Source organism: Phyllobates terribilis, unplaced genomic scaffold (genome assembly GCF_046119375.1).
Source record: "Phyllobates terribilis strain yellow unplaced genomic scaffold, ASM4611937v1 Scaffold_4__5_contigs__length_816908805, whole genome shotgun sequence".
NCBI classification, from domain to species: domain Eukaryota; kingdom Metazoa; phylum Chordata; class Amphibia; order Anura; family Dendrobatidae; genus Phyllobates; species Phyllobates terribilis.
Genome location: NW_027362764.1, coordinates 677,049,274 through 677,070,195, shown reverse-complemented (window position 1 = coordinate 677,070,195; position 20,922 = coordinate 677,049,274). Strand labels below are relative to the sequence as shown.

Genomic DNA, 20,922 nt, shown 5'->3' with positions numbered 1-20,922 from the left:
AGAAAAGCAGCAAGTGAGAGGCATGTCTCTGCCTAAGGCCACACCACCCTGAACACGCCTGATCAAGTCTGATCTTGGAAGCTAAGCAGGGTCAGGCCTGATTAGTACATGGATGGGAGACCACCTGGGAATACCAGGTGCTGTAGGCTTTTGCTTTTTCCTTCCTTCCACCAGCAGGGGGCACTCTCTTCTATGCCTTTTTTCCATTCCCTTTCACAAGTGCACACATTCATTCTCTTTTCTTTTTTTCATTTGCTTTCTCTCTTGCGCTATTTCATCTCTGCAAAATACCAGCATCCTTCTGATCACCGTGGGCCTCCAGCATTGTTGCTTATTTACTTTTAATACTATGCTCCTTTTCACCAGGTCCAGCATCTACCGGGTGGCTGGAGGCAACAACCGGTAACCCCAAGCAGAAGAGTTTTGCAGCCAACACGACCCTCCCCCTGAAGAGCAGCTCAAAGTCACTGGCAACCATCTCACCCTCTTCCTTCATTCACCGGTGGATGTCTCGCTCCGCCCCCAAGTTACGGGTCCAGCTTGCTCTTTCTGTCACATTACCGCGATGAAGGGTTTAGCCTGCAGGAGACTCTGCGCCGAGACATTTTTGAAGACACCTGATGCGGCGGGTGAATCACTTCTAAACAAACCACACCTGTAGGGACGGCACAGACTTTGCATGGACCCTTCGGAGCCCGCCCCGTCACGGCCAGATTGCTCGCCACCAAGCGATCCTGAGAAAGGCTGGCCGGGCGATGGATCGAACAGCGTCTACTGGCCATACCACCTTGGATACTCCCGATCTCGTCTGATCTCGGAAGCAAAGCAGGGCTGGGCTTGGATAGTACTTGGATGGGAGACCTCCTGGGAACACCGGGTGCTGTAGACCATTTTGATGACGTTTTGCCCTACTTCCCAGCTCGGCTAGCATGGAACGGCGCCTTGCCGGACACCGACCTTAAGTAACTTAGATGATGGAAGCCCCAAGGCCTCTGAGCCAGTTGGCAGCTAAGTACGCTACCCTGCCGCCTTCACGCAGGCCTGACACCGAGCTCCTTGTCACGGCTAGGAGTGCTTATTGACTCCGCAGCTCGCCGTGTGGAAATGATGGCGTTAAAAGCACCTGGGGCCGTGAAGGGGCCAGGCTTTCAGCAGGTGCCCAGGGAAGGTTTTGGATGCCGGCCGCCTAGCGAGTGCCAGCAGAAGTAACATGTATCTCTGCAAAGAAGCTTGTGTAACCAAGCCAGACGGCTGCCAAAGAGCTAACCTCAGTGCAAGGAAGGCAAGGAAGGTGCGGAAGGAATTGGGGAGGGGGAGGGGTGATTCCTGATAGGGCCCTGAAATCATAAAACAGGCAGGAGAGTCTGATGCATGTGACTCGCCCCCTGGGCCATGGGGCACTCGGATCCAGGCAATAGGGAGACGATGGGGGTAGTAGTGGCGACCCGGTTCCGTGGCTCAGGGTGGTCAGGCCAATGGTAGTCTGCTACGTTCTGCTAATAATGTCCGACTACGCCACCCGTGGATTGCGGTTATTAGGAACCGCTGCTGCATGCAGACCGCTGGGGCTGATGAGGTGTGCAGCTAGGATAGTGTGACTCCCCACGGGAAGAGTGCGGCCCCAGGGCAGTATAATGGATGGTGGGAGTGATGGTAGTGAGAATCCCAGTGCTGATAGTGCGGGAGGAGCAAGGAGCACACAGACAACAAGTTGCAGTCCAGGGTCTTTACTACAACATGTAAACTGACCCATAAACAGTCCCGGCTAGGAGGGGACCTGGACGTCAGAGACCAACGGGGAAATTGGCCCTGGTCAGGGTGAGGGTGTAGGCCTACCGTGCTTTCTGCGCTCCTTCTGGCTATCTCCTCCTGATAGGGTAACAGCCCACGTTTCCGAGCTTTCCGTGTATTCTCGCCTGTATGGCCTGCGACGTGGGTTCCTTTCTGCTCCCAGCCTTGTACGGCTTTACTGGTCCCTTCAGTTGTGGCAGGGCCTCCAGGCTTCGTAGGCCAAGGAATATACAGTCCCTTGCGGACTGGTTCTCTGCTGGGGGATGTGGAATCCTTCCAGCCTCAGACACCAAAGTCTGGTAAAATTAAGTCTTTTCTCTGCCAAGACAGGCTCTCTTCGCCTCTTGTCTCTGGCTTGTGGCTCTCCTCCTGCCACACTTCCTCTTAGGTGCAATCAACTTTCTGTCCCTGCTCCACTCTGGGACACGTCTCAGAGCTGAGACAGGCAATCCAGTTCTCTCTAACCCTGCCCCCAGCACCAGCTTTTATAGGGGCAGCCTGCTCCCCCTACTGGCCTGAGAAAGGAGGCATTGCATGCTAATGTTCCCCTGACCAGAGAACCCCCCCCCTTGCTCTCAGACACAGCTTTAATACATTTTGTGGCATCCAGGCCAGGGTGACACATTCCCCCCTAGTGAAATTTAGTACTCCGGGACTAAACAATAAACAAAGACAATATTCATAACAATAAAACATTAATAGACAGACGACGCACAAATTGAGTTCTTAAGGTCACAGTGTGGCCTGTGACCGGGTGTCCATATCACCAATACAACGGGAGCCTTAACCAGGTGGGGGTCTGTCCTACCCCAAGTCCTTCACAGTCTTAGTTCATTTTTGGGTTAGGCTCAGAATGCAGTCCATACAAGGTCCCGGTTATAAAAAGTCCATAACCTGTGAGTCCTTACGGTAGCTGCAAGAAACTGAAACACACTATTAATAAACATGCATTTAACTTGGCAAACATTTCAACATTTGGCAACAGGGTTATTTACAATCTTAGTACACTCTATATTCTCCAGCGAGTGGGTATCTGCCCCTTTGTGCTCCTGGTTGACCTCCTTAACCCACTGTCTGGTGGTGGACCAACCTGGCTTTCCCCACTAGCGTTAGGGGTACAGCTACCAGCTGGGTGTACAGGTAGGGCAGGCAGCGGGTTCTTTGGCTTACCGCAGGCATGGCAGGCTCACTGTCAGCAGAGGGTTGACTCTCCTGGGCTGCTGGTACAGGCTCTTCTGCCTCTGGAACTGCTGGCTCCTCTTCACCTTCCGGCTCTGGTGTTGGTTGTTGCTGGGCCGGTTGCAGGAAATGCAGGACGGGTACCACTATGGCATCATTTATGCGAGTCCAGGACTGAGGGAACTCTCCGAGAATGGTGCTGATCATTTCTTCCTTGTCCTCTGCGGGTTCAAGGTCACTCTGATCCTCTTCTGCACTACGGAGTTGCTCGGGACACCTTTTGAGGTGGTCTCTGGAGACGACACTAGTGGTTTCTCCTCCGTCCTTGGTGATTACGCACACCTTTGGGTTGTCGTGGTCAGACTGCAGTACGGTGTAGGGTTCCCTTTCCCACTGGTCGTCCAACTTATGTAGCCTTCTTTTTCGCTTTAGGACTTGCTCACCAGGTTCTAGGGGACCAGCAGGGGCGTGTTGATTGAAGAGTCTTTCTTGCTTCTCTCTCACCTGGGCCAGGCTCTTCTCCACACTCTCCTGTACCTTCTTGTACTGCAGTTGCCTTTCCGCATCCCAGTCCGCATCCGGGGAGGTGTCCTCAGGTATTAGGACTCCCATCTCCAGGTCTACGGGCAGCTTACCCGGTCTGGCTCGCATCAGGTAAGCCGCATCAGGTAAGCCGGGGTGCAGTTGGTAGCATTCACCGGGATATTGTTGTATAGGTCTATCAGGTCCGGCAGTTTTTCTGGCCACAGGCTGCGTTCCTCCAGGGGCAACGTCTTCAGGAGATCAATGACTATATTGTTCATCTTCTCACACATCCCGTTGGTTTGTGGATGGTAAGGCGTTGTCCGAATTTTCTTACAGCCAGAGAGGTTGCAGAACTCCTGGAAGATTTCAGCCTCGAATGCTGGACCCTGGTCTGTCAGGACCTGTTCCGGATACCCGTGTGGACGGCAGAAGTATTGCTGGAAGGCTCTGGCCGCTGTTTGGGCTGTCAAGTCCTTTACCGGGACCACCACTAGAAAACGGGAATAGTGGTCCACGATTGTCAGGGCATAGATGTATCCTGACCGGCTGGGAGCCAATTTGACATGGTCCAGAGCTACCAGCTCAAGAGGCTGCGTGGTGACGATGGGCCTCAAGGGTGTCTTCTGGCTGGTGCGGTCCTTCCTCCTCAGGTGACAAGGGCCACAGTCTCTGCACCATTTTTCTACAGCTCCTCTCATGCCGACCCAAAAGAACCTTCCTCTTAGTAGGAACTCCAGTTTCTTCCAACCGAAGTGTCCCGCTCTGTCATGGAAAGCCCCCAGGACCATAGCTGCATCTCGCCTTGGGACCACGACTTGCCAGGTCAGCTCGTGCGTCCGGTGGTTGACAATCCTTTTGCACAACTTGCCTTCGTAGAGGAACAGCTTGCTCTTCTCCTTCCATAGCTGCTTAGCTTCCTCTGGGGCATCTGGATCTAGGGGGGCGTCTTCCCGGGTCAGCAGATCTTTCACCAGGCGGACTGCAGGGTCACTATCTTGGGACTCGGCCCAGCTGTGGTGAGGTAGGGGATTCATCATCACAGTTGTTAGATCCTCCTCCTTCACGCGGTGAGAGTGTTGAGCGGCTCCATACCGGTGAAACGCGGGGAGTTCTACCTCCTCCAGCTCTTCTGGGCCTTCGTCACCTTCAGGTAAGTGAGGCATTCTTGATAGGGCGTCCGCGTTGGCGTTGGTTTTGCCTGCCCGGTACTTGATCACGAAGTCATAGTTGGAGAGACGGGCCATCCACCGCTGTTCCAGGGCACCCAGTCTTGCATTGTCCAGGTGTGTCAACGGGTTGTTGTCCGTGTACACGGTGAACTTTGCGGAGGCCAGGTAATGCTTGAAGCGTTCCGTCACGGCCCACACCACCGCCAAGAATTCTAGCTTGAAGGAGCTGTAATTCTCCGTGTTCCTCTCGGTGGGCCTCAGCTTCCGACTGGCGTATGCGATCACCCGTTCTCTGCCCTGTTGGTTTTGGGACAGTACGGCTCCCAGTCCCACATTACTGGCATCTGTGTGGAGAATGAAAGGCTGGCCGTAATCAGGGTAAGCCAGGATCTCATCCCCCGTGAGGGCCATCTTTAGCTGGCGGAAGGACTCCTCTTCCGGTTTATCGCACTTGAAGGGTGGCTTTTGACTTCGGGACTTAGACTGTCCGATCAGGAGGTCCTGCATAGGAGCTGCCATCTTAGTGAACCCGGGGATGAACCTTCGGTAGTAGCCTACCAACCCGAGAAACTGTCTCACCTCTTTGATGTTCGAGGGGCTTGGCCAGCTCTTGATTGCCGTGACTTTGTCAGGGTCGGGGGCCACTCCTTCCGCGCTTACCACGTGCCCTAGGTACTGGACCTTTGGTTTCAGCAGGTGACACTTCCATGGTTTCACCTTCAGGCCATAGCCTGCCAGGGCTTCGAACACCTCGGCCAGGTGCTTTAGATGGTCCTCGTAGGTCTTCGAATAGACAATCACGTCGTCCAGGTAAAGGAGGACCGTCTCGAAGTTTCGGTGCCCTAGACAGCATTCCATCAGCCGCTGGAAGGTCCCTGGTGCGTTGCAGAGCCCGAAAGGCATACAGTTGAACTCGCTCAGTCCCATCGGGGTGGTGAAGGCGGTCTTCTCCTTGTCAGCCTCTGCCACAGTAACCTGCCAGTACCCGCTAGTAAGGTCCAAAGTAGAAAAGAAGTTAGCAGATTTTAGTGCGGCTAAAGACTCCTCTATTCTAGGCAGCGGGTATGCGTCTTTGTGGGTGATACGGTTGATTTGTCTATAGTCCACACACATTCTCATGGTGCCGTCTTTCTTTTTCACCAGAACCAAGGGGGCTGCCCAGGGGCTACAGCTATCTCTAATGACCCCAGCTTCCTTCATCTCTCTTAGCATGCCCTTGGCGTTCTGATAATGTGCAGGGGGTACAGGCCTGTGTCTCTCTTTTATTGGTGGGTGGCTCCCTGTGGGGATGTGGTGTTCTATCCCCTTTACTCTGCCGAAGTCCAGCGGGTGCTTACTAAAGACTCTCTCGTACTCGTGTACCATCCGGTAGACTCCTTGTTTTTGGTGCAGGGGAGTGGAGTCAGCACCCACATGGAGTTTCTGGCACCAGTCCTCCTTTTGTTTCTGGGAGCCATTACCCTCCGCCTGAGGAGATGGAGGCAAGGGTTCCACGGCCCTGATAGCTTGGTGTTCGACAACAAACAGTTTGGCGAGTGTAGCGTACCTGGGTAAGTGTACTTCCCTCTCCCCAATGTTGAGGATGCGGACGGGCACCCTCCCATGACGGACATCAACCACCCCCCGGGCTGTCAAAATGGTGGGCCTGCTGTCTGAGTACACGGGTTCTACCATGGCTTGGTAGTCTCTACCTCTCAACCCGATTGCAGTCCGACACCAGATCATCATTTCACTTTTGGGAGGCATGGAAATGGGGAATGGGTCACTCAGTCTTACGCTACCGATCTCACCACCAGACAGTTCTACCTGCTGCCGTCTCATCAGGGCTTTTATCTCCTTGTTGAGGACCTTCTGTTGGCTGGAACTAGCATTCACCGCCACCTGTTGTAGAATTACAATTACCTCTGAAAGACAATTTTCAATTATGTTAGTACCCACAGTTATTTTAGGGTGACTTTCATGACGGTCAATGTCCACAATTATCACTCCCTGTGCCGGCAGTTCAACTTTACCAATTTTAATGGTCATCTCCTTGAACCCCATCTGCGGCACGGGTAAGCCATTACTGGCGATGATGCTCAAGTTACTGTCTGGATACCGTGTGATATCAGCATCAGTCCAATACTGCTTAAAAAGTACATAAGGGATTGTGGTTACTTGCGACCCAGTATCCAGCAAGGCGCTCATGGGGATACCGTCCAGCACCACGGGTAAAACCGGGTGCCCCCCAACGTACTTATCACGCCAATTATAAGGGCCTAGTGATCTTATGCCTGGGGGTCGGCCCTCTGCCCCAGGTTGGACCCGTTTAAATTACAGTACCTGAAAATGTGTCCGGGCTGGTTGCATCGACGGCAAATGGGCTGTCCATCCTCTGCGTAGCGGTCTGTGGGCCTCCCTCGGAACGACGGGATCCTCCTCTGTCGACGCCACGGGACATCCTCCGGACTTGAAGCCAGCTCGATGGTTCTTGACGGGTCCACTTGCAACGCCTGGACGGTTCTGGTCAACGCCGCGACGCCCCTGGTTAGCTCCTGGACTTGGTGGTGCAGGCCTTTCGACGGGGCTTGGTTCAGGTCCTGTGCATCAGCCTCCACGGAGTCCATAGAGGAGGGCGCCGCCTCCTGGTGGTAGGTGATAGCAGGGCGCCGGGGGTTTATAGCGCCACTGGTTGCAGATTCACGGAGCACCCTTATGGCCCTGTCCATAAATTGGGCAAAGGTCAGGTCGGGGTTCTGAAAGAACATGAGGCGCAGTTGGGCCCTGTGGGCGCTAGACAGCAGACCTTCTATGAATTGTTCTGTTAGCAGCTTATCGGTTTCCTGCACACTGCCAGGGTCAGTTTGTTGAATAGCCCTCAAGGCTTCCTGCAGATTTAGGGCATAGTATCTGATGCTGTCCTGTGCCCGCTGCCTACATCCATAGAACCTCATTTTAATCTCAGCGGAGGTACGTGTATCAAAGGTACCCCGCAGCCGGGCCAGGATACCCTTCACAGTCCTTTTCTCCTCAGTGGGCCATGATTTTACCTCCCTTTGGGCTGCGCCAGTTAACTGCCCTGTCAATATGCTGACCTTCTGTTCCTCTGTCAGGGGGTAAACCTGGAACAAACTGTATAGCCTTTCCTTAAAGTCAGTTAGGGCATGGGGCTCCCCTGAGTATTTTGGGCAGCCAGGCCGCTCCAGGGATGTAGGGCAGGGAAAAGGGCATCACTGCTGCTGCAGCTGCGTTGGTGGTAGTGGGCGCCTCTGTGTCTGACATCTTCCTCCCCCCTAGTTAAGCGTGGCCTACCTTCCGGCGATCCTCTTCTGTAGGCCGCGGCTCCGCTGCTGCTGCTATGGACGAGGACCTGGCGTCGCGTCCTGATGACGTCAGCGTCGCTCTCTCTCCCTTCCAGGACCTTGCGCAGCGTCGGAGCGTGGGGCGGAGCTTCGGATCTCGCGCGGTTTTGACGTCCACGCCCCTCTTCTTCCCGCGCGGCGTCCTGAAGATGGCGTCCGATGGCGGGAAGCAGCTGCGGATGGCGGGAAGAAGGCAGAAGACGGCGGGAAACGGTCCAAGATGGCATCCGATGGCGTGAATCAGCTCCGGATGGCGGGAAACTTCGCCACAGGTAAGTTTACAAAAGTCTTTTTCAGGCACGCAGTACCCGGTGGTTGCGGGCACGAAATCCTGCCGACTACGCCAAAGCTGACTCGCCCCCTGGGCCGTGGGGCACTCGGATCCGGGCAATAGGGAGACGATGGGGGTAGTAGTGGCGACCCGGTTCCGTGGCTCAGGGTGGTCAGGCCAATGGTAGTCTGCTACGTTCTGCTGATAATGTCCGACTACGCCACCCGTGGATTGCGGTTATTAGGAACCGCCGCTGCATGCAGACCGCTGGGGCTGATGAGGTGTGCAGCTAGGGTAGTGTGACTCCCCACGGGAAGAGTGCGGCCCCAGGGCAGTATAATGGATGGTGGGAGTGATGGTAGTGAGAATGCCAGTGCTGATAGTGCGGGAGGAGCAAGGAGCACACAGACAACAAGTTGCAGTCCAGGGTCTTTACTACAACAGGTAAACTGACCCATAAACAGTCCCGGCTAGGAGGGGACCTGGACGTCTGAGAGCAACGGGGAAATTGGCCCTGGTCAGGGTGAGGGTGTAGGCCTACCGTGCTTTCTGCGCTCCTTCTGGCTATCTCCTCCTGATAGGGTAACAGCCCACGTTTCCGAGCTTTCCGTGTATTCTCGCCTGTATGGCCTGCGACGTGGGTTCCTTTCTGCTCCCAGTCTTGTACGGCTTTACTGGTCCCTTCAGTTGTGGCAGGGCCTCCAGGCCTCTTAGGCCAAGGAATCTACAGTCCCTTGCGGACTGGTTCTCTGCTGGGGGATGTGGAATCCTTCCAGCCTCAGACACCAAAGTCTGGTAAAATTAAGTCTTTTCTCTGCCAAGACAGGCTCTCTTCGCCTCTTGTCTCTGGCTTGTGGCTCTCCTCCTGCCACACTTCCTCTTAGGTGCAATCAACTTTCTGTCCCTGCTCCACTCTGGGACACGTCTCAGAGCTGAGACAGGCAATCCAGTTCTCTCTAACCCTGCCACCAGCTCCAGCTTTTATAGGGGCAGCCTGCTCCCCCTACTGGCCTGAGACAGGAGGCATTGCATGCTAATGTTCCCCTGACAAGAGAACCTCCCCCTTGCTCTCAGACACAGCTTTAATACATTTTGTGGCATCCAGGCCAGGGTGACACACATGGTGACGGAGAGGTTGTAGGGGCAGATAGGGGGTGTCGTCACGTGTGAGCACGTGTGCATGCTGGCTTGTGTGTGAGAGTGCGCTTCCTAGGTGTGGCGCGCTGCAGACAGTCAAAGGGATTGTTCCCTTTCATTAAAAGTTAATCCCCGGCTGCAGCCTATTAGAAAGCAACTAACCGCGCTCTACTCACCCGACCCGGGTCTACCGGTGAGTCTCGCCTCTGCTCCCGGCCTGTGGCATTGGCCGTGAAGCTGACGTTCCGTCGACAGCGCTGCAGCCGATCAGTGAGCTCAGCGGCTCTGAGTGGGGCGTTGTGTCTACAAGACCTTTTAAGGAAGCCAGCAAAAAAATTGAAGAGAAGGGAAAGCACAAAAGGACCTGGTCTTGCTGAGCACTGGAAAGGGCAGCCGGCAGCCAGACGTCAAAGTAGAAAAGCAGCAAGTGAGAGGCTAGTCTCTGCCTACGGCCACACCACCCTGAACGCGCCCAATCTCGTCTGATCTTGAAAGCTAAGCAGGGTTGGGTCTGGTTAGTACTTGGATGGGAGACCACCTGGGAATACCAGGTGCTGTAGGCTTTTGCTTTGCTTTTTCCTTCCTTCCACCAGCAGGGGCACTCTCCTCTATGCCTTTTTTCCATTCCCTTTCACAAGTGCACACATTCATTCTCTTTTCTTTTTTTCATTTGCTTTCTCTCTTGCGCTATTTCATCTCTGCAAAATACCAGCATCCTTCTGATCACCGTGGGCCTCCAGCATTGTTGCTTCTTTACTTTTAATACTAGGCTCCTTTTCACCAGGACCAGCGTCTCCCCCGTGGCTGGAGGCAACCACCGGTAACCCCAAGCAGAAGACCTTTGCAGGCAACACGACCCTCCCCCCTGAAGAGCAGCTCAAAGTCACTGGCAACCATCTCACCCTCTTCCTTCATTCACCCCTGGACGTCTCGCTCCGCCCACAAGTTACGGGTCCAGCTTGCTCTTTCTGTCACATTACCGCGATGAAGGGTTTAGCCTGCAGGAGACCCTGCGCCGAGACATTTTTGAAGACACCTGATGCGGCGGGTGAATCACTGCTAAACAAACCACACCTGTAGGGACGGCACAGACTTTGCATGGACCCTTCGGAGCCCGCCCCGTCACGGCCAGATTGCTCGCCACCAAGCGATCCTGAGAAAGGCTGGCCGGGCGATGGATCGAGGAGCTTTTACTGGCCATACCACCTTGGATACGCCTGATCTCATCTGATCTCGGAAGCAAAGCAGGGTTGGGCTCAGACAGTACTTGGATGGGAGACCTCCTGGGAATACCGGGTGCTGTAGACCATTTTGATGATGTTTTTTCCTACTGCCCAGCTCGGCTAGCATTAAACGGCGCCTTGTCGGACACCGACTGAAAGTAACTTAGATGATGGAAGCCCCAAGGCCTCTGAGCCAGTTGGCAGCTAAGTACGCTACCCCTCCGCCTTCACGCAGGCCTGACACCGAGCTCCTTGCCACGGCTAGGAGTGCTTATTGACTCCGCAGCTCGCCGTGTGGAAATGATGGCGTTAAAAGCAACCAGGGCCGTGAAGGGGCCAGGCTTTCAGCAGGTGCCCAGGGAAGGTTTTGGATGCCGGTCGCCTAGCGAGGGCCAGCAGAAGTAACATGTTTCTCTGCAAAGAAGCTTGTGTAACCAAGCCAGACGGCTGACAAAGAGCTAACCTCAGTGCAAGGAAGGCATGGAAGGTGCGGAAGGAATTGGGGAGGGGGAGGGGTGATTCCTGCTAGGGCCCTGAAATCATAAAACAGGCAGGAGAGTCTGACGCATGGTGACGGAGAGGTTGTAGGGGCAGATAGGGGGTGTTGTCACGTGCGAGCACGTGTGCATGCTGGCTTGTGTGTGAGAGTGCGCTTCCCAGGTGTGGCGCGCTGCAGAAAGTCAAAGGGATTGTTCCCTTTCATTAAAAGTTAATCCCCGGCTGCAGCCTATTAGAAAGCAACTAACCGCGCTCTACTCACCCTACCGGTGAGTCTCGCCTCTGCTCCCGGCCTGTGGCATTGGCCGTGAAGCTGACGTTCCGTCGACAGCGCTGCAGCCGATCAGTGAGCTCAGCGGCTCTGAGTGGGGCGTTGTGTCTACAAGACCTTTTAAGGAAGCCAGCAAAAAAATTGAAGAGAAGGGAAAGCACAAAAGGACCTGGTCTTGCTGAGCACTGGAAAGGGCAGCCGGCAGCCAGACGTCAAAGTAGAAAAGCAGCAAGTGAGACGCTTGTCTCTGCCTACGGCCACACCACCCTGAACACGTCCGATCTCATCTGATCTTGGAAGCTAAGCAGGGTTGGGGCTGGTTAGTACTTGGATGGGAGACTGTAAAATAATACGCTTCCTGTATTATTTTTTTCTACTGAGGACTTCTCAAAGTATCAATATCACGATATTCTTATAAAAAAATGTATCTATTTATTCTTGGATTGTTCATTAAAAAGAATCAAATTGCAGCAGGTACATACCATAATTAGTTATAAAGTAATTGTCCGTTTGTCCATAATTAGCTTAATTGTTGAGATTCACCCATCTTTCCTTGGATCCTGGCTGGTAAATCATGTCTTTGTCCAGCATGTGTCCAGGCCTACATGTCATCTGCTTCTCAGCATGAAGATTCTGTGTCTTGTGGGGTGGGCACAGCAAGAGAGCCCCCCCTTTCTGTACCATGGGCTTTTATAGCCAGTCGTATGGACACCTGTTCTACATATTGTAGTGAACCAAAAATACACACACAAATAGCGCATGTCAACTAGACACGATGGCTGAGGCATAGAACTCAGAAAAATGATTATCGATTAACATTCCAAATGAATTTCCATAATTAACCATTTAACATTTCCCCCTTTTTTGAGAATAAAAGGACTTTAACTGAAATTTCTCAAAAGAAGACACATTCATCAATCATTTTTTCTTTCCTTCTTCCTTGGCAATATCATTAAATTTCCATAATAATAATATTAATAATAGTATCAATATCGGATTATTGTTATATAATAATGTGAATTCATGTTATGGTAAGCAGTGACTAATATTCATTTAATATGTATAATTATACTTCCCTATATCTAAATTGAAGCAATCGCGGGTTCAATCGTCATCATCTGATGTCATCGGGTCGTCGTCTCGTCTTCTTCTTGGTTCTTTTATGACACAGTCTTTAGATGAAAACTCCTTTGAAATAAATTACAGCATGTAGATATTGTACAGTCCATAATTGTGTTCATTATTGTTCAGTCCATAAACTGTACTCTTTATTAGAAAGATCATGTATGTCAGTTGATAAGAAAACAAAGTCCATGGATGAAATGTAGCTTTAATATCTGTGCAGTGTCACCTGGACTTACGTTGGATCGTCTTTGGAATCTTCCGTGTGTCCGCACTGGTCTCGTGTCACTTTTGGAACAGATGTGACGTCTTTGGTCAGTAAAGCAAGGGTTAACTTGACACTTTCCTGCTTTATATAGCACCATAACCAGTACTCAGTCCTTTATATACAGGACACATATGCCAGGTATTACCTGTTCACCAGCTTTCATTGAAGCGTTGCAGGTGATAAGAAACCACTGGAACGTGATGAAACTTAAGCACAACACAGTACATATAGGATCATCGTCCTCTGCCGTCCTGGTGATCAGTGGTGTGAATTGTATTGTATGTAATGGACACAGTCTATTATAACACTTTATTAAGATAGAATTCATAATTGCGATGTCTTGATTGAAGTCTTCATTCCCTAATCTGATACCAAATCTGGCAGTTTTTCCTAACCTATAATATCACAGCGTACCATAGCAATCAGTAATATCCATCTAATTATTATCAAAATATTAAAATAAATTATGTTTGGAATAATAAACAATAATAGATAATAATTCATTATCAATCAAGTTCTCCATATGATAGAACATTTTTATGTCATAGGTGTAATTTCCTTTTCCAACCCATAGGTGTCAGTGTATTTTGAAAAAACAAGTTTTTATATCTTTATTAAACCAATAATATCAAAGAATGTATACTCCTGAACCAAAATGAATAAATATATGAATGTATGAATGAATGAATGAATGAATGAATAAATGAATGAATGAATTGTTGTGTTTACTCAGAAAATGTAAACATTTTTTTCTTTAGCAATATATATTTAATGAAGCAATACTCTTGTATTAGACATTACTTTATTAAATATGAATGTGTTTTCTCAATTGAGATATTGAACTCAAATAAAATCAAATGAGAATTAAAAAATGAAAAAATAGAAAAATAAGAAGTATAAAGTAAGAATAAAATTTTAAAAATGAAAAATAAAATTAAGAGTAAAAATAAGAATAAAAATAAGGCCTTTAAATTTTAATGACAAATGCAGAGTAATTATATTCTCCATAAAAAATACCCTTATATCTCCATTATCTGGATGATTTCATATTTGTCATAACCTTGTACCACCAAAAAATATTAAATTATGCAACTTTGCATGTAATACCCTTCTTAATTATACCATAGTACCTTTTTATTATTTCTTCTTTATTAAAATGTGTGGAAAATAAGTATTGATCAAAAGTGATTATGTAATCAGGATCAAAAACACATTTTCTCCCTTAATACCAAAAATATTATTTTATAAAATTTATGTATATATCAGAACCAAATTAAAAATAATTATTCTTCTAGAAATATTGTGCATAAATTTCATATCGATGAGTAGCATAGATTTGACTAAAGAGAGGTGTGTACCTATTTAGGTAACCATTAAAAATAATATTATAGTTATTCAAGAATACTTTCATGTGGAAAATTATTCTAAATATAAATTTGCTTTGTAAACCATTTTGATGTGTGGTTGCCCTTATCCACTATTAGTTAAATCAAGAAATAATAATTATTAAAGAAATATAGAAATATATACATGTAGATACAGTGCCTACAAGTAGTATTCAACCCCCTGCAGATTTAGCTGGTTTGATAAGATGCAAATAAGTTAGAGCCTTCAAACTGCAAACGAGAGTAGGTTTTATGAACAGAAGCATAAATCTTACAAACCAAAAAGTTATGTTGCTCAGTTGAATTTTATTAAATTTTAAACATAAAAGTGTGGGTCAATTATTATTCAACCTCTATGTTTAATATTTTGTGGAATAATCCTTGTTTGCAATTACAGCTAATAATCGTCTTTTATAAGACCTGATCAGGCCGGCACAGGTCTGTGGAGTTATCTTGGCCCACTCCTCCATGCAGATCTTCTCCAAGTTATCTAGGTTCTTTGGGTGTCTCATGTGGACTTTATTCTTGAGCTCCTTCCACAAGTTTTCAATTGGGTTAAGGTCAGGAGACTGACTAGGCCACTCTAACACCTTGACTTTTTCCCTCTTGAACCAGGCCTTGGTTTTCTTGGCTGTGTGCTTTGGGTCGTTGTCTTGTTGGAAGATGAAATTACGATCCATCTTAAGATCCTTGATGGAGGAGCGGAGGTTCTTGGCCAAAATCTCCAGGTAGGCCGTGCTATCCATCTTCCCATGGATGCGGACCAGATGGCCAGGCCCCTTGGCAGAGAAACAGCCCCACAGCATGATGCTGCCACCACCATGCTTGACTGTAGGGATGGTATTCTTGGGGTCGTATGCAGTGCCATCCAGTCTCCAAACGTCACGTGTGTGGTTGGCACCAAAGATCTCGATCTTGGTCTCATCAGACCATAGAACTTTGAACCAGTCTGTCTCAGAGTCCTCCAAGTGATCATGAGCAAACTGTAGACGAGCCTTGACATGACGCTTTGAAAGTAAAGGTACCTTACGGGCTCGTCTGGAACGGAGACCATTGCGGTGGCGTACGTTACTTATGGTATTGACTGAAACCAATGTCCCCACTGCCATGAGATCTTCCCGGAGCTCCTTCCTTGTTGTCCTTGGGTTAGCCTTGACTCTTCGGACAATCCTGGCCTCGGCACGGGAGGACACTTTCAAAGGCTGTCCAGGCCGTGGAAGGCTAACAGTAGTTCCATAAGCCTTCCACTTACGGATGATGCTCCCAACAGTGGAGACAGGTAGGCCCAACTCCTTGGAAAGGGTTTTGTACCCCTTGCCAGCCTTGTGACCCTCCACGATCTTGTCTCTGATGGCCTTGGAATGCTCTTTTGTCTTTCCCATGTTGACCATGTCTGAGTGCTGTTCACAAGTTTGGGGAGGGTCTTAAATAGTCAGAAAAGGCTGGCAAAAGAGATCTTTAATCCACACATGTGAAGCTCATTATTCTTGGTGCCTGAACTACTTCTTAATACTTTAGGGGGAACAAACAGAATTCTTGTGGTTTGAGGGGTTGAATAATAAATGACACTCTGAATTAACTTTTAACGTTTTAAAAAAACAAAAAAACAAAAAAAAAGTTGCTGCAGTGCATTTCCCACTTCCAGGCTGATCTACAGTACAAATGTCACAATGCCAAGTTAATTCCGCATGTGTCAACCACCTAAATCTGCAGGGGGTTGAATACTACTTGTAGGCACTGTAATACCTAATTATGTATTATAATTTCCTCAGAATTAAATATATTTTTGTACCTTCACATAAAGAAACATTTTTTTTTTCAAACATACAAACATACGAGGCCTCTGTCATATCAATCACACTTAGCAGCTGCTGATTTACTCATCTGTCACCTTCACTCTGACATTCACAGATCTGTTCAACTCAAACATTCCACATATGAAGTTTTATATATATATATATTTAACCCAAAATTGTTGTATCCCAATTTATTAATGCGCATTGCCATATCAATTGAATATCTTTATATTTATATACTGGATTTTGGCTGTTGGAGCTGAAAAGAGGACATCGGTAAACCAGGGGAGGAGTCCTGAGGAGATAATTTGCATATTCCCACTGCATTTTGGGGTAAGTGAAGAGTCTCCGCGAGCTCAAAGAACACTGGATTTTGGCTGTTGGAGCTGAAAAGAGGACATCGGTAAACCAGGGGAGGAGTCCTGAGGAGATAATTTGCATATTCCCACTGCATTTTGGGATAAGTGAAGAGTCTCCGCGAGCTCAAAGAACACTGGATTTTGGCTGTTGGAGCTGAAAAGAGGACATCGGTAAAGCTTTTTTTTTAAGCTTTTTTCACTGTTTTCAGAACATTAACAATAAGAACATGGAAGAGTCCAGGAGCTATTTGGTGAGCTGCATATCCTGCTACATGTTCACAGACTTGCCAGTGGAAAAGCCAAACTTCACATGCCAGAAATGCAAGCTTGTGTCCCTGTTGGAGGAAAAGTTGCGAAATCTAGAAGAGAGGTTAACTACCTTGAAAATCATTAAGGAAGGTGAAGAGTTCTTAGACAGAGCAGAATTATCTCTTCATCATTCAGAAAGAGAAGAAATTTGAACTGCACCTGACGAAACAGAGGAATGGAAGCATGTGACCCACAGAAGCAGGAGGATCGAGAGGCAGTCAGCACAGATACTGCTCAGGAACCAGTACCAGGCTCTCACGCAGGAGAACCATGAAAAAATACAGCAAAATAAGACTTTGCCAGCAATGAATAACCTTGTAAGCCCTCAGAATCCTCCTGGATGGAAAAAGAAGAATGTTGTGAAGAAAAAACGGAGAGTGGTGGTCATGGGGGATTCACTGTTAAGAGGAACAGAGGCCGCTATCTGCAGACCAGACATAACCTCAAGAGAAATGTGCTGTCTTCCAGGAGCAAAAATTAAAGATGTGTCTGACAGGATATCAAGATTCTTCAGACCTACAGATCACTACCCATTCCTGCTACTACATGTGGGGACAAATGACACGGCAAGAAAGGACCTGGAAACCATCTGCAGTGACTTTGAAGACTTAGGCAAGAAAGTGAAAGAATTGGGAGCGCAGGTGGTCTTCTCATCCATCCTCCCAGTGGATGGCCATGGAACAATGAGGTGGAATAAGATTCTACAGGTGAACAACTGGCTACGTCGATGGTGCCGTCAACAAGGATTTGGATTTCTGGATCACGGAATGAATTACCTATACGATGGACTACTTGCTAGAGATGGGGTGCACCTTACGAAGACTGGAAAACATGTATTTGGAAGTCGCCTTGCTACACTCATCAGAAGAGCTTTAAACTAGAACAATGTGGGAAGGGAAGCAAAAGGCCAGAAAAAGCCATACAGCTGACAAATACTATTGAGATCTCTGCTACTGGAAGTGGAAAGGAAGAACAAAGACAAAACAATTTAAATAATAAAAATATGGGAGGAAGAGAAACCAATCACAAACTAAAATGTTTTTATACAAATGCACAAAGCATGCGCAACAAACAAGGAGAATTGGAACTACTAACGTAGGAAAAGGAATATGATGTCATTGGAATCACTGAAACTTGGTGGGACGATACACATGATTGGAATAAAAGGCTAAAAGGATACAACTTATTTGCAAGAAACAGACTTGATAAACGAGGAGGAGGTGTTGCATTGTATGTTAGAAAAGTGTATATCTGCACAGAGATTGAAGCTTCAGAGACTGGGAGTTCTGTGGAAACTGTTTGAGTAAGAATACAAGGAGAGAACAACGGAAAGGACACCATTGTAGGCATTTACTACAGGCCACCTGGGCAAGCTGAAGATATGGATGAACTCTTTATGTATCAAATGACCAAGTTCTCCAAAAAATATGACGTAGTGGTCATGGGAGATTTCAACTATCCAGACATTTGTTGGGAATCTCTGTCAAGTAAAACTAACAGGTCAAGCAAATTCTTATCCTCTCTTGCTGAAAACTTTATCTTGTAGGGGAGAAAACAAGTGGATCTGCTACTTTGGATCTAATCCTTATAAACAGGGAGGAAATGGTTGAGGAGGTAAAGGTGGCTGGGACCCTAGGAGGCAGCGATCATGCTATTATAGAATTTTGGATAACTAGAGGAGGAAGACATGTGAAGACTCAAACTTCAAGGTTGGATTTTAGAAAGGCAGATTTTAAGAGACTCAGAAAGAGAATAGGAGGGATCCAATGGCTGGATGTCCTTAAGGACAAAAATGTCCAGGAAGGATGGGAAATTTTTAAAAATGAGATTCTCAAAGCACAATCGTTAACAATCCCGAAAAGTAGGAAGAATGGGAAGCATTTAAGGAAACCAGGATGGATGAACACAGAACTTAAACACATGCTAAAAAGAAAGAAAGAAATGTTTAATAAATGGAAAGAGGGAGGCATATCTAAAGAAGATTATAATGCAGTCTGCAGATCCAGCAGGGCACGTATCAGGTTAGCTAAAGCTGACAATGAGTTAAGGCTTGCAAGAGATGTCAAAAGCAATAAAAAAGGATTTTGGGGGTATGTCAAAAGTAAAAGAAAAGTCAAAGATGCTATAGGATTTTTACAGGATGAAAATGGAGAAATGGTAAGAGAGGATGTTGAGAAGGCCGAACGTTTTAATTCTTATTTTGCATCTGTTTTCTCTCAGAAAGAAAATGTAAAATCAACTGATCTCCACTGTCCTTTTAAAGGAATAGAGGAATCCAAGTTATCTGTAAACAGAAAGATTGTGAGGGAATATTTAGCTAACATAAATGAGTTCAAGTCTCCAGGTCCAGATGAATTACACCCCAGAGTACTGAAGGAGATCATAGAAGAAATATTAGAACCACTCTCCATAATCTTTGAAAATTCTTGGAGAACAGGAGAAGTCCCAGAAGACTGGAGAAGAGCAAATGTTGTTCCTATCTTCAAAAAGGGGAAGAAGGTGGACCCAGGGAACTATAGGCCGGTGAGTCTGACTTCTATACCAGGAAAGATCTTTGAACAAATTATTAAACAACATGTATGTAAGTACATGGATAAGAATGAAGTGATTAACCAGAGTCAGCATGGGTTTGTAACTAACAAGTCATGTCAGACTAACTTAATTTCCTTCTATGACAGAATCACTGACTGGGTGGATCAGGGAAATGCTGTAGATATAGTATATCTTGACTTCAGCAAAGCATTTGACAAAGTATCTCACACCATCCTTATTGAAAAAATGACCAAGTATGCAATGGACCAGGCAACTGTTAGGTGGATTCATAACTGGCTTAGTGATCGGACTCAAAGGGTGGTTGTAAATGGATTCACATCCAGCTGGATGAATGTCTGAAGTGGGGTACCACAGGGCTCCGTCCTGGGACCTGTATTGTTCAACATCTTTATCAATGATTTAGATGAAGGAATTGAGTGTAAACTGATTAAATTTGCTGATGACACAAAGCTAGGAGGGATAGCTAATACTAGAGAAGAGAGAGAGAGGATTCAAAAAGACCTAAATAAACTGGAGCAGTGGGCAGCAACCAACAGAATGGTTTTTAACAGGGAAAAATGCAAAGTACTATATCTGGGCAATAAAAAATGAAAAAAGCATATACAGAATGGGAGGAATAGAGCTAAGCAACAGTACATGTGAAAAAGACTTAGGTATACTAATAGATCATAGACTGAACATGAGTCAACAGTGTGATGCAGCAGCAAAAAAGGCAAATACAATTCTGGGATGTATTAACAGAAGCATACAGTCTAGATCACGTGAAGTCATTATCGGTCTTTACTCCTCTTTGGTCAGACCTCATCTGGAATAATGTGTACAGTTTTGGGCACCACATTTTAAAAAAGACATAGATAAACTGGAGCAAGTTCAGAGGAGAGCGACCAGAATGGTGACCGGTCTGCAAACCATGTCCTATGAGGAACGGTTGCAGGATTTGGGAATGTTTAGCTTGCAGAAAAGAAGACTGAGAGGAGACTTAATAGGTGTCTACAAATATGTCAAGGGCTGTCACATTGTAGAAGGATCATCTTTATTCTCATTTGCACAAGGAAAGACTAGAAGCAATGGGATGAAACTAAATGGGAGGAGACACAGATTAGATATTAGAAAAAGCTTTTTGACAGTTAGGGTGATTAATGAGTGGAACAGGCTGCCACGAGAGGTGGTGAGTTCCCCTTCAATGGACGTCTTCAAACAGAGGCTGGACAGACATCTGTCTGAGATGATCTAGTGAATCCTGCTTTGAGCAGGGGGTTGGACCAGATGACCCAGGAGGTCCCTTCCAACTCTACCATTCTATGATTCTGTGATCTATTTCTTTGAATAATCCCCAAGTACATATTATATAATATGAGAGTAAGTCACTGGAATTTCAGACACTTGAAAAAACTCTTGTCTTAGATTCTTTTTTCACTGGCTGCCCGGTCTTAAGTTACATCAGTTGAAAATAGAATGAATGGGATCCTATACTATTAGCTCAAAGTTCAAAGGCCACAGCTGTCACACGTCATGCTGTAAAGATACTTTAATTTGCACGAACACTTCATGCACAGAAAATATTAGCAACACAAAAGAATTAATAAGTATTACATATATATTATAGTTCAACTAGATATATTGTTATTATTTTAAAATGTTATACACATAAAATCATGCAATTTTTTCACTTCCTGTGTGAATAAAGAAATAAATCCATTTTAGAGTTCTTTGATCAAATCCTGC

General features: G+C 47.2%; 2 non-coding genes and 2 pseudogenes across 2 annotated transcripts; all 4 read left to right on the top strand.

Moving 5' to 3' along the window:
• Positions 1-30: 30 nt before the first annotated feature.
• On the top strand, positions 31-149 carry LOC141268826 (5S ribosomal RNA; annotated as a pseudogene).
• Positions 150-769: 620 nt separating this feature from the next.
• LOC141266544 (5S ribosomal RNA) lies at positions 770-889 on the top strand. The gene has a single exon (XR_012320578.1). It is a non-coding gene; the product is annotated as a 5S ribosomal RNA (ribosomal RNA).
• An 8,968-nt stretch (positions 890-9,857) lies between these two features.
• On the top strand, positions 9,858-9,976 carry LOC141270320 (5S ribosomal RNA). Its single transcript, XR_012321593.1, has one exon. It is a non-coding gene; the product is annotated as a 5S ribosomal RNA (ribosomal RNA).
• A 625-nt stretch (positions 9,977-10,601) lies between these two features.
• Positions 10,602-10,721, top strand: LOC141267961 (5S ribosomal RNA; annotated as a pseudogene).
• Positions 10,722-20,922: the final 10,201 nt, after the last annotated feature.